At 38.3% G+C, this 18,388-nt stretch overlaps 1 protein-coding gene across 1 annotated transcript in view; it reads left to right on the plus strand.

Annotated features, from left to right (window-relative positions):
• Positions 1–2,011: 2,011 nt before the first annotated feature.
• The window catches only part of TAFA2 (TAFA chemokine like family member 2), a 529,565-nt gene continuing 513,188 nt past the window's right edge, over positions 2,012–18,388 (plus strand). Inside the window, exon 1 of the mRNA XM_060113005.1 lies at positions 2,012–2,106. The gene's annotated coding sequence lies outside the window, so the exon portion shown is untranslated. The remainder of the gene's footprint in view (positions 2,107–18,388) is intronic.

Here is an 18,388-nt window from a genome sequence, read left to right on the forward strand (position 1 = left end):
ATTGGCTCCAAAGCAAGATCTTTGAGATATCCCTAGATGTAAGGGGCTTGTAAGATTTCCTGGATCAGCATGCTATTTCTTTGCTTTAGATTTTCTTTTCTTTTTCTAAATTCATTATTACTACTTATTCATTTTTGCATAATCCTCTAATCACTAGATTAAGGTATTGTTCATCGCCAAACTTGATCAGAGTGAGTCTAAGAAGATCCTTCTTTTGAGCTCGTATGCATACTGCTTAAACCAACACCCAAATTGACCAAACCTGTAAGGAAATGACCTTCCAGCGTCTTGCTATTAAATTTCTGTAAATATTGAGAGGTTCCTTTAGCAAGGACTCTGCTTACATAAGCCTGCAGTGCAAATCCTCTCTCTAAATCCATTAGAGGTTGGAATTTGTAAAAGTACAAAATTCTCTGGAACCGATATTGTTTTCTTTTTCTTTGTGGAGAAATTGGAGTCGTAGTTAGTCAGTAAAGCTTTCTAACCCGGGCGTCCCTCTAGAGGGAGACATAGTCCAGCTTTTATACCAATTGCCGCCCTCTCATCTTTTACTGCCTCTTTCTTTTTCTGCGAGACCACAGTTTCCTCTCAGAAGCAGCTGCGGCTGCTAACAGAGGTGGCTGTTGGGAGACAGAGGGAGGCAACGCCGCCTGGTCCCGCCCTCGCATTTTCCTGCTTAGCTCAACCTGAAGTGTTGGCACCTATTTCCTCCCTGCGTTCTCCTTGTACTATACAGGGAAGTCAGTCACTCCGGACTCTCTGGACGTCCAGGCTGGGTGGAATAAGGGGTCTGGGTGGAACAGGGGGCTCTGCCCTCTACGGTGACTTTCTAAAAGGTACCACTAGTGTTTTTTTTTTGACAGTGCAGCGCCCTAGGGTGGGCGGCGGAGAGGAGGCTTCGGTTTCTAAACCGTTTAATTCTTTTTATTCTGGTGATCGGATTTGTTTCCCCGCCCTCCTCCCCCGCCCCATCTCCCTCCCCTCCTTTAGCGAACTGACACACGCAGCACCTGCTCGCTTGTGTTCGATGTTGGAACACGCACCTTCTCGGCGGTGACTGTGCCCAGCGTACTAGGGACGGGGGACAGCGGCGGTTTCCCTTCCTCCCAGCCCACGATGCCTAGAGGGGCAGCGGTTGGGCTCCGTGGGGCTCTGCCCGCAGCACTTCGAGGAGGGATTGAGGGTCTGCAGCTGGCCTGGAGTTGCTGTTAAGTGGACTTGGCGCCAAGTCTCCGAGAGGGCATCAGCTGGGACCTATCTGCTAAAAGCGGGAACAGGGGCGCCTGACGGAGGAACTCCAGCGTCTCGCGGGCGGAAGACTGCCGAGCTCAGAGCCTCTCCTCCTTCCTGCCCCGAACCTCTCCAGCAACTCTCGCACAACGGAGACCCGGGACCTACGAGAGCCAGGGAACTGGAGAAGTACGTGGCGGAGGCTGCTTTTTCTGAAGGTGAACTGTTCCGTCCAATTGCCTTTCCCCAGAGAGCAAAAAGGGAGGGCGGGGGAAAAGGAACCGAGTATGCGTGAGTGTGTGTATGTGTGAGAGGCAGAGACGACGTGTGGCAGGAGGAAAAGTCTTTACTCGGCGTTCAAAGCAAAGAAATCAGAGATGGAGTAAGAGCGGTAACTGCTGCAAGACCGCCTTGATTCTCGCATTGTGAGGAGCTGAGCGCACCGCGCGCATCCGGCGAGGACCGCTGGCGACCGCGGGCGCTGGCGAGGGCTGCGGGACTTCGGCGTTTCCCCAGTAAACAAATCTTTTGATTACTTTGACTTGTGAAAAACGAGAGGAGGAAAGAAACGAGGCTCCCGCACGCCATCTTCCACCCACTTTCAGGGGATTCCAGTTTGGATGTCAAGAGATTCCTGAATCCTCTTTACTCTCGGAGGAGGAAACACACGCGCGCGCGCGCACACACGCACGCTCGGGGCCACACTCACACGCCCTCCACGAGCACACACCACCAGACTTCGGTTCCCTATGCCCCAGAACGGTGACGGCGGATTGGCATCTTGGAAGCGATGCAAGAGCGATAAGGCTGGCGCGGGCCCGCGGAAGCTGCAGGAGCATCGCTAGGTGTTGCCGCCACCAGGAAGCCGGGCTGCAGGTAGGTGCCAGCCGCGCCTCCCGCCGGCGCTGGGGATTCGGGCGGCAGCTGGAGGACCCAGGGCCCGGAAGCCCTCCCCTCTCCGAGGGTCGGGGGCTGTAGGGAGCTTGCCCGGGGAAGGCGAGAGGTGATAGCAGATGCTGGTTGGGCGTCCAGGGTAGGGGCGGGGGTAGAGGAACGCCGAGAAGGGGATCTGAGCAAGTGTAAGGCGGTTCCGAGAGCCTTGCCCTCCCTCTCTTCTGTGCCCCATTTCTCTTAACACAACGAGCGACCCGGCCGAGGTTGAAGTGGGTTTTAATTCGATCTCTCAACCAAACCAATCTCGGTTCGTAACCATTTTGGACTCCTAAAAAGAAGTTGGGGGTCGCGTTCAAGGGAGGATCAATGGGATGTCAGGTCGCCTTTCTGAAATCCCCACTTTCTGTTCACTTCTGATTCGTTACTTCTCGGGCCTGTCTGTAGAGGGTGGATGTTTCAATGAGGCTATTGATTTCTCCACCTCTAACCATTTTCATAAAGAATCTTCTTGATAAGTTCTGGAGCCTCATCTGTGTAAAGGTTTATTTAGATTTGGTACCGGACGCTTTACTACTGAGTGAGATAAAGCTTCAGTAAAGGATACTACAGGAGAGCTTTAGGACAAGGATCATTTTCGGAACAGCATTCAGAAAAAGAACAGCTTCGAGAAACTAACGGTTTTTCATTTATTTCCGCATAGATGCCTCTAGAATCTTGCTAATAGTACACGGTTTTTCTGCCTCACTGCTTTCCTGTCCCTTCCCCCTTCAATTCCAAAAGGCCAGGTTCCACCAAGAGGTGTTTTCTTTAAGCCACTGATCTTCACTTGTCAGTGGGGAACGTGTTATTTCCAGAAACTGCCTTTGTAAAGGAAAGTTTGAGATCCATTGCCCTGTTTCTCCTAGAGCTGCGGGCTGAGCTATCTAGTCCCCACTTGAAAAGGAGGAACTGTAGGTGCTTGCAGAGCCCCGTGGTAGACGTGATGCTTTCTAGCCAGTATTCCACCTCCTGAGCAAGTGTTAAACGATTGCCTGAAGTGGGTGGAATCACAGGTGTAGTCACTACAGTGGATAGCTAGCCTGTTTTCACCTGGTGCTGGGTGAGTTTGGCTTGTGGCAATAAGACAGAAAAGAAAATATCTTCTTTTTGTGAGTGTTAAATACCCTCTTGAATTTTGCAAACATCATTCTTGAAAAAAACAAAACCAAACAAACCTGTATGCAACCTTTGCTCTGAAAAGTACCCCCAAAGCAGTCAGTGTATAAGGGTCTTTTACTCAGGACAGGATGAATTTTAATGACTATTGACTGCATGATAATTATCTGGTTCCAGTCTTCCCCAACTCGATTGTTTGAGACATCAACATTCAGACTATTATCAATTAACACTTTAAAACTGCTCTGTTAGGCAATGTAAGTTAAGACAAATGAGTAATTAATTTAAGATTTCTGGGTAAAGTCCTAAATGGCAATAACTAGCAAAGGATTCTGAAAACACTTCTAAAGCCTTTAAAAACCAGGGCATTAAGATTATTTGTATTTATTCCAGCCTTCCCATGTTTGCACATGTACTCTCAGACTGGTGAATCTTTTACAGTTTCAAATTTGGCACCTAAGATCCTTAAAAATGATCAGACACATTTAATCTTCCCTTTTCCTACTTTATTCTGTTCTGGATCTCTTCCTGGGTCAGTTGTTTGCATACTGACCTTTTTAGAGTCCTAATTTTTAAAACCATCTGTAGCCATTAAAAGGCCATTACGAACCACAATGGAGCTTATTTTATTTTCATTTTCTTAATTTTCAATGAAAAAATTAGATTGCATTATTTATAGACGTAATACTATGAAAGCAGTGTCACACTGCCAACTGCTTAGACACAGTACTTTTAAGAGGCAGAACACAGTTTTATTGTGTGGCTTTATTCAAATCAGGCATTCTTTGAGACTGAAATCTTGATTCTTGCCTTTAATACAGTCTTGTAATTTAGGATGCTTGAATTTACATATTTATACATAGTGCTATGATATATGTCTCTTACGGAAGAACCAAAAAACCTCGACGTGAAAGCAAACACCTGTAATGCTACAAGTTGTGCTAAAAAGAAACCTAAGCTTTCTGAGTATGTGTGATTTTGAATCTGAAAAGTATTAGCTATTTTAAGTGACAAACTGGAGAGTGAAGATTCACTGAGATCCCATGGATCTATGTCAAAAAAGGTACATATTGCTTGGAGACTGCATTACAGTATTTACTAACCACCGAGTTATAAAAATGTGATGACAACAGCTGTAAAAAGATCTGTTTTTAGACATGGCCACTTTTCCTTTTTAAAAATTTATGAAGTGATGAAATTCAGGGGGTGATAGAAGATTTTATGGAAGTTATTTTGTATAATATCAGAAAGGTTTAGTTGTCCTGGATTGTGTATCTTTAATGTAGTATTTTAATGATGATCCTTTACAATGTGTTTTTGAATACGTAAATGTTGAAAGTGCATTTTAAGTTTGATTTATCACTAATTGCAGGTTATGGATTATCCCATACAGGTAGGGTAAGATGTGCCTCTCCAGCATGTTCCAGACGTTTGTTTTTGTTTTTTGTTTTGTTTTGTTTTTTATCATGGACCCTAATAAAAGGTACTGTCAAATTCTGCCTAAGTTCAGCTGTGGCAGCAAACGAATGGGCATTTACCTCTTTAATGCATGTCCCAAACTAGGAATGTTCCAAAGTGTCATCAGTTATTTCTAATATATTTGAGAAGATGAAACAACCAGAAACAGTTCAGTGCCCCTGCTTTTACTTCTCCAGTATTTTATTAGGAATGCCTCATTAAATCGCATTATTCTGCAGCTGTTTTGTTCATTGAAGAGTCAAGTAAAAATAAGGAACTTTACTGTGCAATGCAGTTTTGTTTTCTAGGTGAAAAACCATAAGTTGAAGTAAAATAAGCATCTAACATAGCCCCCTTTGATCTATAACTGACATTTACAAACGCAGTTCATCAACTTGTTATTAGTAGGGCTCCATCAAAACAAAGAGAAGAAACGCATTAACACAGATTGCTGCCAGATACGAAGGCCAAGCCAGCCGAATCAACCTCATGTCTGTCCACATACCTGCACAGCATTTCACATCCTATATCTTGCTTATGAACCATTGATTTTAATGCCATGTAATATGGTGACTTTGTTATTTTGTTGGAAAATTCTTTGGTTTAGTTTGAATTACTTAGAGCACATGGAACTGTACCACTGGAAGAGGAGGAATAGTCCCACAATGAGTTACTGTAAGTCTTTTTAGAGAACAGTTTTACTTTTGGTTTGGAGTGCAGTCTGAAACAGGGGAGGTGGAAAGGTGGCCCTAGCAAACAGAGACCTAGAAATTAGTTTTGGTTTTTAGTTGTCATTGGCCACTGATTTCCTGGGTAATTTTTAGAAAATCTGATGCTATTCATTTGGCACAGTGATTCAGTGCCCTGTCAGTGAAATATAGCTAACAATTCTTATCTTCTGCTTATTCTCAACAGAAATTTTAAGAGGAATGGTTAGACTTCATTGGAATGTGAAGAAAAGTGGTATTTAAATACTTTTCTCTGCAATATGAATCTAATTTCTACTTCTATACATATATATGCACATGCATACATACATACATATGCTTTTAATGGGATCCATGTAAAATACTGGTTTAGTATTGAAGGGGCAGGGAATGACTTTTAAAAAAATGTCTACATTTTTAAGGTACCTAGTTTTTCGCTATTTTACATGATTTGACCTACAGTGCAACTGGGCAACCATGGTTTAACAAGGTCATTTATAATTGAGTTTTACTCTTTGAGCCACCGTTGCAGGCAGTATTTTTTCTCTTCAGTTTTTCTTTCAGAGATATTTTTATTCATTAGGCTACAAATGCAAAAAAAAAATCAATTTTGTCCTCTATGTAGGGGTGCTTTGGGATGTGTTTATTGACACTATGACTAGAAATCTCAACACATTTTAAACAGTGAATATATCTGTATTCTGTCTTTATTAAATATGTGCCTCCACAGTCAAAACACAAACCGTGTGTTACATTAGCGCATACTATTCTGGTTTCAAATGGTATCTACAAAATTTCCAGAAACATATTGATATTATACTCCAAATTTGTTAAATTTCCTAAATGCACCCACTTCCAATGTGTATACCACATGTCGTTGTTGGATTTCATCCTGTGCTGTAACTAGGCCACCTAGTCACTGGAATTAGTGAAAATCTAGCATATTTAGACAATTGATTATTATTACCATTGAAAAATATAAGACTTTCAGGTAACTTGGGATTCAGATGAGACATGACTATATAAGCTATAAGGAAAGTATTCCGTTTTATTCACAATTATCCCTATGGGGTATGAAATATAGCTAGGGAATCATAGTTTATATGCTTATATTAGATAAAGTCCTTTTAATCACTTCCTTCAGTTTCCTAAATTACTCCATAGTACCTGTAATTATTTTATGATTTCCCCTGAATGGCCAGTTAGCAAAGGTACATCTCCCTTTCCCCTAGCAATAGCACAAACATACTTATCAATTAAATTTATATTTATAATGCTCCTTTTACACAGTAGATTTTGGAAACTCTTTACAGAGAGATTGGATAATGTGATAATGTTGCCTTCTTAGCAATTATGGTGGTAGGCTAAATTTAGTACTTTGACAAAATGGGGACAATCTGCCAAACAAGTCTTCTTTGCTCTTTTATTTTTGTGCTACATAAAGCTAACTCTTCACGTAAAGCCCGGAGAGTGCAAAGGTTTGTTTTACTAAATATTTTTATGAGTTTTTTTTTTTTTTTTGCTGCTATGAACTAGTCACTGTATAATTGCATGCATGTGCATGCAAAGATTCTAAACCTTACAGTTTACAGTGTTAATTGCCTATGGCCTCCTGTCGCTGCATATGGAGCTTTCTGTTGAGTTTAATAATACAGAACAGATTATGGAGCTGGCAGATTATGCCCCTCTTTATAAGTGAATTCATGAATGTATCCACAGTAGGCACTATGACAGAAGATTTTTGGAAAAGTGTATATGTGCTTTGGAATTAAAGTTTTCAAGCAGAATGGCCTGGGCTATGAGGATACAAATGGATTATTTCTGGTGCAAAAAAATTGACCACTAAAAATTATTATTTATATGTAAAAACTGTGCCATGGTTTTCTTTGGTTCTGGCTGAGTTTTTCTCCCTTTTTTAACATCCTTCTTGGAGATTCCAGTGAAAATTGTACTTAAATATTGGAGGAAGTAAATATGCTTTCTCTCTCCTGCTCTATTATGAAAAAGACCATCTATATAAGAAATGCAAGGTGTGTTATTTGTCCTAGTCTGCATTTTTCTGGCTTCATATTTTTTGTCTTGATGGATTGGAGTAAGCAAAGGCAGGCAACTAAAAATGGGTTATGTGGTCATAGGAATCTTAATAACAAAACCTCAACCTATTAATAGAACACTGAGACTTTGTTAGAATGGGTTCTTCAAGAGAGCAGGGCTTTTACAGCCCTAAAACTTGGGTCTACTCAAATAATAGAGCTTGATGGACCGATGTAGCAAATTTGTGATTGTTCAGATAAGAAGAATTCAGAAGTGGTCAACTCAGATTATTTGAGGAAAACAACATATATACTTATATTTTAAATTTATATTAGTTTATGACAGTTCCAAATTCATTTAAGGTGGAAAAACCTAGTTATTGTTACCATTTCCTTCTCAGTTTAGTTTTCCTTGTTGTAGGTGTATGATGGATGGCATACTCAAATTTGTTGGTGTTGAAGAGTTCAGTAAATTCCTCCTTAGAATGGCCATCAGACATGTCAGTAGCAGTGACGTGGTCCTGCTTTTGTTTGTATTTTCTTCAGAAAGTTGAGTTTGAGTGAAACAGCTCTACCTTTAGCTCTCTTTTATGGTATAAAAGGACAAAGGAGGTAGATGATCCACCTTTAAGTCAGGCAATCCAAAGCCCAAGGGGAGAGTGAAAGGGCATTGAAATCTCATACTCCAGAAAACAGAGGCCCCATTTTGGGCAGCTTTAAGTTCGAGGAAAATTCTAACCTAATTTTTTTTTTCAGGCTTAGTTCTTGAAATGTTGTATCACAGTAGTTTCCTGCTAAGATACATATGTAGCATTATTGCAAACTCCTTTTAGATTGATTGTTGTGTGTTTATAAATACACCAGAACTGGGTCAAAATTTAGACTTTGCTATTTGAAGATATATTTGCTCATCACATAATTTGTTGAGTGGTTAAAATTCATTGGCTTTCATTTTGGTTAGCAGATAAATTTTTTTTTTTTTTTTTTTTTTTTTTTTTTTTGCGGTATGCGGGCCTCTCACTGCTGTGGCCTCCCCCGCTGCGGAGCACAGGCTCCGGACGCGCAGGCTCAGCGGCCATGGCTCACGGGCCCAGCCGCTCCGCGGCATATGGGATCCTCCCAGACCGGGGCACGAACCCGTATCCCCTGCATCGGCAGGCGGACTCTCAACCACTTGCGCCACCAGGGAGGCCCTAGCAGATAAATTTTGAAAATGACTATTATAAAACTAATGTGGTGCAGTGGTGAGAGCTCTGGAGATGCTTTTCTAACTCTACCAATAAATAACCATGTAACCACAAGAAAATCAATTTATTTCTCTGTGCCTCAGTTTCTCAGCAATATATTTTCTTCAGTCAAATTTTCAAGATAATTAAAACTGTAATTTTTTCCTGTATTCTGACCTACTAAACATCATGGTATGGGAAGTATAACAGTATTCCAGGACATACCTTTATTCAGAAAGTCAAGGGACATCTAGCACAAAAAGTTCCTGGAGCACCAGTAAAAGTTCCATAAATGCTTTTCAGTAAGCAATTTGTAAAAGTTAAGCTTTATATGATTGGGATGATGATGATGATGTTAATGATGATTATGGTGATGACTAAAGACTATAGATGTAGGGATATAAAATTGAATCAAACTAACTCTTATTCTGTTTATCCATTTTGCCTACTTTGCATGATGCTGTTTTGCTGCAAAACAAGTTGTGATAGGCCATGAGTCTTAGGCTTGTTGAGGTTACATGTCTCTTCTCTACTGCTGGTTTTCATAGTCACTGAGATAAAATGGTTTGGTTGATTAATCCAAATAGAACTAGTTAGCAAATGAATAATCTTCATATACCTGTTGATAATGAAACACATTCATTCAAAATCTGCATATGAACTTTAGAGAATTTATAATCCTTGGGAAAGTTCATTCATATATTCAATAAGTATTTGCTGAACACTCTCTAGGTGCTTGGGGTATTTCAGTAAACAAAAAAGACAAAGATACAGAATTTACTGTTTTAGATTAGTACTTGAAGTTTTGAAATGAATCTGGAGGAATGGTTCAACAGTGTATTTGTGTTATATCTGCTCTTTCTATTAATTCTTGTTTATAACTGTGAAGTACAGTTCTGAAAAGAGTTAAAATAGTTAAAATGTCTGAGTTGGGAAGAAAAATATCACAGTGTGTATTTAAGGTGAGGTAATAATGTAGTTTAGTGGATTGATTCCAGCTCACAAGATCGATGATCAAACTAAGGGTGACACAAACAATAGCTCCTTTTCCTGAGTTACGTACCTGAAAGAAAGAAATTCAGATAGGCTGAATGACTTGAGATCAGTGACATGATGCTTCCTAGAGCCTCTTAAAGGGGTTGCAAATTCAAATGCCTATAGGAGTTAGGCTGGGAATGTGAATGAATGAAGCAGACCAAATGGAAGATGACAAATGGCAACTGACACATAGCCTCAGCTACAGTGTTGGGGAGACTGTAGGGAATAGTGGAGATTCTGGCATTCTGAGTGGGATAGCCGAACCTTGGCTCCACTTGTTGCCATGCCGGAATGTGGGTCTGGTGTTGCCATGATTTGTAGAAGAGAACTTAGATGTGCAGATGTTTTTACGTGAAAGTTTCAGATTTATAAATGATGGTATTAAATTCAAATTTGAAATATTGTGTGGGCCAACAGACATATCTGTGGGCCATATGCAGGCTAAGGGCCTGCAACATGACTGTGTCACTGTTGACAGAGGGATGTGTGAAGACAGCTAGCCCTTCTGTCCTCTGTAGGCACAATCCTCCAACCCCAGTTGCATCTGGAGCCAGGGTGGTTGACAGTAAAAGGCTCAGCTGGAGATGCTGAATGATAATAATGTGTGGTTCAATCTCACCGCTGTTTGTAGTTTTCTTCTGATTGACTCATTGTTGCTGAACTCACCTTGAAGCTGGTGGTACCTTGGAGGGTTTAGGAGATGTGCTGGGAATACAGAAGTTTAAATTTATGCCAAATATTTGGAATGGCTCTATAGTTCAGTAAAACCTATCCCTTTAGATAGGTGCTTCTTAAACCTCGACGCGCATACTAATCATCTGGGGGAATTTTGCTAAAATGCAGGTTCTGCAGTGGGGCCTGGAGATTCTGCATATCTAACAAGCTCCTGGATGAAGCTAATGCAGCTGGTACTTGAGTCGCAAGGCTTTAGAGGGCTTCTTTACCACTGAATTTCATTTCATGCACACACAAATGTTGGAAGCCTCCAATTCTTCTCAGACAGGTTTCTCCTTGTAGTAAGCAGCATAAACCTGGCCACCGACTCTAAACACTTTTCTCAAGGGCTCTTTAATCTGAGCACAGAATTCATAAGTGTTCAATTTAGTATTGAAGACATAATAGCTTATCATTTAGGGAGTTTAACTTCTTCATATTTTATTAATAGTTTTTTCACTAAACCAGTTTTACTAATGCCAGAAGTGTTATAGCTCAGATGTGTGACTCTAATCTATTGAGAAAAGACCTGGGTCTCATGTCACAAGCTCAGTTCAAAAAAATTTTGTTGCCAGTTTTATCAATGCCCGGGAAATTCTTACATGTTTTCTTATTCTGGTATATTAATTATAAACTGAGATTAGATTTAGACATGTCAGTCTGAGAGAGTGAATCAATTTGTTTTCTTGCAAGTTGTATGATTAATATAGTTTGTAATAGTAATGCTATTAAATCTTACTCAGGTTCTTTTAAGTGCTTTTAATAGAAGTTTCTGTTATATTGAATAGCTTTGCTTATAGCTGAGTAATGATATGAATTGATTTTACTGAGTCCATTAGACTGTAAGCTCTGTGAGGCAGAACCATGTTTAACATGTTTCTATTGATTCCTGGTGCTTAACACAGTGTCTGGTACATTACAGTACTTAATAAATTTAATGGGAAGATGATCAATAGTTCATATTGATAGAATGTCTTTTTGTATGTTTCTTCAGTGTGTGAGGAAGTATTCTATGAAGAACTGTCATTTATTCTAATTGTGTGTTTGTTGTGTGTGTGTGAGAGAGAGCGCATTTATTTTGACCTGCACTTTCCATCTCTAACCTGAAAGGTATATTAGCATTAAAAAATAAATACATTCTAGGCAAAACAGCAAGGACAAAAACAAAATGAGCATGCTGACCAATATTCCCATTCTTTCTATAATTTACTGTAACCTGGAGGTTTAGAGACTACATATGCTTGTGATTCTACTGTTGTTTGAATTAAATAATATTTGTCAATGTCAAATTTAAGTGTTGTTAATCACATATGGAATATATTTTGATTACTCTTGTCAGTGACTTGACTTATCATTCATTAGGGAATTTAAAGCCATTTATTCTTATCTACATAATTACCATTTTCATAATTTATCATGAACCAGATTTACTTATTTCACCTTCAGGAACACTATTGACTGATATCATTGTTCTTGGCTTCAATGATGTTGAAAATTACTGGTGTTCTAATTTTAAATGCTATTTAGTACAGATAGTATGTATTCAAGTATTGATTTTATTTTAGTCCTTCTGGGTTAAGCAAAGCTTTTAAATGCTTGCACCATAGATAATTTCACAAAATTAAAATTCTTTGACTGTATTTGAATATGAAGCAAACTCATGTGTATTATAAAACCAAAAAAGTCAACTCATTATATCATTAAAAACTTAAAGTTGAATTATTGCATTGCCTTTATTTTAAAAGATTGCATTAAACTGGTTATATTAACATTCCTATATACTTAAAAAGCTGCTAAAAACCCTTAAATATAATGTCTTCACTCTTTGAAATATAAAGTATATTTTTGGAACTTTTTAATGAGTCAAAGGACAGACTTTAAATTGAAGGGATATGATTTTTCTCTGTATTGTCCAAAAACACTCATACTTTTATAATTAAGATCTAAGGCTATTGAGCTAGGGACACTGTGGAACTTATTGAAAAAGACAGGTCTATACTTCTTTCCCAACCCAATCTCAAATATGAGATTAATGAAAAATTTAGGTACTATATAGTACTGAAAGATTTTCAAATCAATGAGAATTAAAATCAAGCTTATTGTATATTGGTGAAACTTTACCTTGGAGCAAAGTTTCTGTTATACTTATGGGAAGACTGTGTGAGTTATGGTCTTCCTTGACTAGAATCTTTTCCTAGCTGCTGATTACCTCTAGTCTTTAAAATGGGCCTCAGGGTTTGTGGCTAATATTTCATTTTGTATTTTGTGAAATCTGCTTCAAGTTCACTGGGTAGATGGTATGGCAGACTGGAGTGAAATGAAAGCAAAAAGAAGACTGAATAACTGGCAATCAGGGATTATAAAGGTGGCAGGGTTAGCATTTTGTAGGATATGATGGGAAAAAGGTATTAGATAGGAGGTCAGATGGAGTGAAAGGGAAGAAAAAGGGTCAGAAGGGAAGTTCGTTCTAGCTAGAATTTTTATACAACAAAAAGAGGAAATAATTGACCTTTGAGAGAAGGAAAAAGACAAAGAACACATCCATTGTAATTCTTGGGGAACAAAGAGGTAAAATGGCAACAAACTAAAGTAAAGTTATAGAGGGAAAGATGTATGGTGCCAAACCAATTTTTCCCTCTTGATTTTGTAAAAACTCTGTCCAGGAATAAGAAATTTCTGTCAGGTTTTTTTGTTTTTTGGGTTTTTTTAAACCAAACTAAAAGCCAGAAAGAATGGATCCTAGTTCTGACCTCACCTACATGTAGTCAACCCTGAAAAAAGTTACTGAACATTTTTGTCATCAGTTTTCTCAGTGGTAAATAAGATGATTGGATTTAATGATTACTTAGATCTCTCTAAGCTCTATAAGTCAGTGATGACCATAGGTCATCCTTCTGTGCTTCTATTCTGTCCCCTGAACATATCTTAGACACTGCCCTGTCTGCTTCCTTCCTAGACTGTGAAATTCTTGATCTAGAAATGTTTTATTCTTCAACTTGTACTACCTAAGCTTACCCTAGAATATTCAGGGGATAACTAAGTGTTTTATTAATTGATCTTTAATTTTGTTATTCTAAAATTCTATATTTTTTATCTGCATAATAAACAATCGTGTGTTCTAGAGGCATAAATAATAACAACATTTGTATGCTGCTGTATTGTTTATAAAACAGTTTCATGCATGTGATTTCATTTGATGTCTAAAATGGCTGTGAGTTAGGGATAAGTGCTATCCTCAATTTCAGGTGAGGAAACTGATAGAGACTGGTAAAAATCATACAACTAGTGAGTGCCAAGAGGTTGGCTTGAATTCAAAGCCTGTTTGTTGGGAGAAAATTCTCCCTGGGTCTCTCAAGACACTAAGTACCCTTTTGTTCCATAATATCTTTTTAAGGATGTTTAGAAAATGATCAGTCTTGGAAGATAATGTCTTCCTCTGAATCACAGGGCAGATTTGCTTGCTGTCCAGCATAATTAAATAATGTCTCCCTCCAAGACAAAGGGTGTGTCTGCTTGTAGCCCATCATAAAAAATTTCCTAATCTCAAGGTTCCACAAACCAAGGCATGTGCAACATACATATGGACTGCTTTGTATCACACCTGTGGGACTTGCGGACAAAGGGAACTGACTCGAAAGTGATGTTCATGCTTCTTGCTATGTAACAAGTCCTCTGACCCAGGAGTCTTGTGTCTTTTGCCAGCATCCATAAAATATGGCAGGCTTCCAAGTAGCATAAAAAGTCTCAGACCCTTTGTAGTTCTTAACAGTACATCTTTATGTTACATTAAAGAAAGTCTCTTCTTCTTTATGTAGTTTATGTCCACTTTCATAGCCACTCTAAGAAGAATTGTAACAAAATTAATGACCTATTATACACTGCCAGGCTTTTAGTTCTGAGGACCCTCTTCAGACCCATCCTCCTCTGATATTTAGAAAGATCCTTTGGTGGCACTATAGAGGGGAGGTTCCATGGCATCCAGAATAGGAAGCCAGGGAGACCAGCTAGAGAGCTAGTGAGAATTGGCAAGAGTTTGACAAAAAACGTTGGAAGAAGGGAGGAAGAAAAGGCACAATTTAGAGGTAAGAGATGGAACCAATTGGTCCTGGAGACAGAATGTGCCGAAGAGGGAAAGGGTCAAGAATAGGTCCTGGCTTGGGCGACTGGTGCTGTTTATACAGTGAGATCCCCAAAGCTACTCTAGTCTATTTAGATGAAGATAGTTGGTTTAATTTTAAGTATTCTGAGTTTGAGGTACCCTTGGGATACTCAAGAGGAAATCTAAATAAGTAGTGGTAAATTTGGGTTGGGTGTTCAGGACAGAATTACGGTTATGACATAGAGATTTGGGAGTCATCAGTGTACATGTTGCTGTTGAAACCTAACTAGATGAGATCTCCAGGAAGAGTGTTGTATAAACACCAAGGAGAGAGCCCTGGGGAGCAATAACATATATAAAAGAATCTCAGCTCTTTCTAATATCAGAAAGAAGACTCACCTTTTTCTCTGTTGTTCTCTCTTTGGGCTTTTGTTCAGCTTGCTGCAACTTGGCCTCATAAACCATGAGGTCCACCTTTCCTGTAATGATCTGCTGTGTAGAGAAGCTGATGATAGCAGGAAGAGAGAGCAATGCAGGAAAGTGGGGAGGATGCCTGGTGCTTTTTATTTGTATTTTCCCCTCTGCTAACCCTGGAGATTGTTGTATTAAGGCTGTGCCCCTGCAGAGCTGTCATGGACAAGCACACTGTGAGGGGATAGAGACTTTCCCCTGTGGTCTTTACTCTTTGTGGAGATCTGTAGACATTTGAAAAATTAAAAAGTGGAGCATTCATGATGTGCCAGGCACTGTGCCAAACACTTTACATGAATTCTCTCATCTAGTATACACAGTAATTCCAGAAGAAGGTGCTACTGTTATCCCTATTTTATAAATAAGTGACTTGACCAAGGCTGTATAGCTTTTAAGAATCAGACAAGTCTTGAATCATACACCCTGGCTTCAGAGCTGAGTTTTTAACCATATAGTACTGCACCTCAGTCATACTTGTTAGAATAGTAGACTCATTCTGCTTAATAGATTGCTGGTTAAAGAATTGTCTTGGTTCAAATTATTTCTATCTACACATCCTAAGTAGGTCCTACCTCTCTAAGTTTAGAATTGTATCATTAAAATTACACTGTAACGTCCATAGCATTCTTTGAATATCTCTCAGATTTCCCATATGTAGCTTTCTATGATTCTCTAATTCCATTTGATAAAAAATTTTATTAAGTAATGAGATAAAGATCTAGCATTCAAGAAAATTTGAAAAATTCATTCACATACTCATATGTTTGTACCTTTGAATTGAAAAAAAAAGCTCTAACTTCTAAACAAATGTGAGCTAAAGTGTGTCTTTTTCTGGAATTTAAATTCAGGCTGAAACATTCTATTATATTTATCTTACAAAAATCTCTCTTCGCTCTTTGCTATGTAAGAAAATGTGTTTCTTAAGGGTAGGGTGGGAATAGCCTATGCAGCAGTCCTGGCTGCAGAGCTCAGTTGTGTCTGTAGAACATCAGTATAAGACTAATAAGATGTTAAATGCTTGGTGAGTATTGAACAATGCATTCTTCTAATTTTCTGATTAATGACAAAGCTTCATGAAAACATTAATTGTATTGGAAGAATTCAGATAATCCCTTTTTGAGTAAAACAGAAAATATATCTGTAAATGGACTTTTTTTCCTAATAATATAATACAGACAGCAGACATTCTATGGTCATGTGAATAGTAGGTTCCTATTCTTGAAGGTTACAGATGTGTTTAATATGATGACCAAATCAAAGGAGGAGTACTGTATTGTGCAATAGCTACATTATATTTTCTTTTGAATCTGTCTTTAAAACTCAGAGTTGGAAAGGGATGGGAACATATTGAATCGTTTTTATTTTTTAAATGAGACGTATCATGCAAAGTAAGCATATATATGTATATATATATATATATTCAGAATATATATATATATATATATTATGTTTTATATGCTCTTTGTTTACTTCAGTTTCTTAGTCTGAATTATTGATATAATTATTGCTTCTAGAATGGATTAGTAGTTGGTGATAATTTATCTTAATTATCAATAATTTAAGTATCATTATAGATTGCACTCTAAAACTATAAAAAGCCCCAGCTAGAAAGTTTTGTTATACTAAGAGAAAAGCCTCTTGTGAAAGATAAGATTTAAAATCATAACAAACAACAGTGTACTTTCATTTGAAGAGCCACTTTGTTGAAGATGACAGGGCAGTTTTATTTCAAATGACTGGGGATATGGCAAAGTGAAAATGTGCTATAAAAGGAGTTTATTGTAGATACACAATAACTTTAGAAAAGAAGAAAAATGTGAAGTTTAAAGAAATGATATAATCAGAGCAATGAGTAGGCATTTCTAATATTTTTCTATTTTTATATATTTTCTCATTTTATTATAACATTTACACCTGATTCAACCCCTCCCCCTGCCATAATCTTATAGTTTTAAATCAGGAAAAAAACCTTGGAGTATATATAGTAGAATCCAAAAGCCTCACTTTATATAAATGAGTTCTCAAGGACCAGAGAAGCAGCCAGATTTGCTGAAGAGCACAAAAATAGTGGCAGACCCAGGTCTGGAACCTGGTTTTTCTGATTTCCCAACGCTATGTTTCCACTACAAATAATCTTTGTCAGCTTTTTATAGAATCAAAGTTCTGAAAGGGCATTTCAGAGGGCACCTAATCTGTCTTGCTTTCTTACACTGATTTAGAAAGTTATGTGAACATTGATCACATAACCTTGATCCAATTAAGGAACAAAAATCTACAGATAAAAGGATGCTAAAGTTTCATTCAGTAATTTATTCTAGAGTTTAATACCCTATTTGTCAATATCTGTATTCATTTAATCATTGTTTATGTGATTAAACTGCTATGTGTCAGGCACTATGCTATGTGCTGCAGATACTTACGTAGTAAAGCAGAGAGTTTCCTTACTTCTTGGAGTTTATAATCTAATAGGAGAGATAGCCAATACACAAACATGTTATGTATATATATACATATACACACAAATATATTTGCCAATCAGGGTAAGGCTGTATCTTCAAATATTTAGAAAATAGTGTTGCATCAGTGGAAAGACGTATAAGGAGTAAGATTTTGATTCAAAAGGAGAAAAAATTTGTAATATTTAGAGCTGTCTAAAAATTAAGGGTTTTAGAAAGTGGTAAACTTCTAACATTGGGGTGTTCATGAAAGTGCAACTGGACAGATTCCAGGAGAGCATTATTTTGGAGGCATTCAAATGGTAGATGGACCTTTTATTAAGTTAGTTTTCTTTGAACTTCTTTATGGGAAAATTAAATTTTTGACCCAGTGGATTTTATTTAGGCTTCATTTTATTTGATTTCTCTGACATTTGATTTAGATGACCATTACCTTTTTTTCCAACTCAACTTCTCTCCCACCACAGGCTATTGAACAATATTTGTGGCTCTCTTCCTACTTCTATGATCATTCTTTTTTTTTAACATCTTTATTGGAGTATAATTGCTTTACAATGGTGTATTAGTTTATGCTGTATAACGAACTGAATCAGCTATACATATACATATATCCCCATATCTCCTCCCTCTTGTGCTTACCTCCCACCCTCCCTATCCCACCCCTCTAGGTGATCACAAAGCACCGAGCAGATCTCCCTGTGCTATGTGGTTGCTTCCCACTAGCTATCTATTTTACATTTGGTGGTATATATAATGTCATTGCCACTCTCTCACTTCGTCCCAGCTTACCTTCCCCCTCCCCGTGTCCTCAAGTCCATTCTCTACTTTCGCGTTTTTATTCCTCTCCTGCACCTAGGTTCTTCAGAACCATTTTGTTGTTGTTGTTGTTGTTTTAGATTCCATATAT

The sequence above is a fragment of the Mesoplodon densirostris genome, chromosome 11 (genome assembly GCF_025265405.1).
Source record: "Mesoplodon densirostris isolate mMesDen1 chromosome 11, mMesDen1 primary haplotype, whole genome shotgun sequence".
NCBI classification, from domain to species: Eukaryota; Metazoa; Chordata; class Mammalia; order Artiodactyla; family Ziphiidae; genus Mesoplodon; species Mesoplodon densirostris.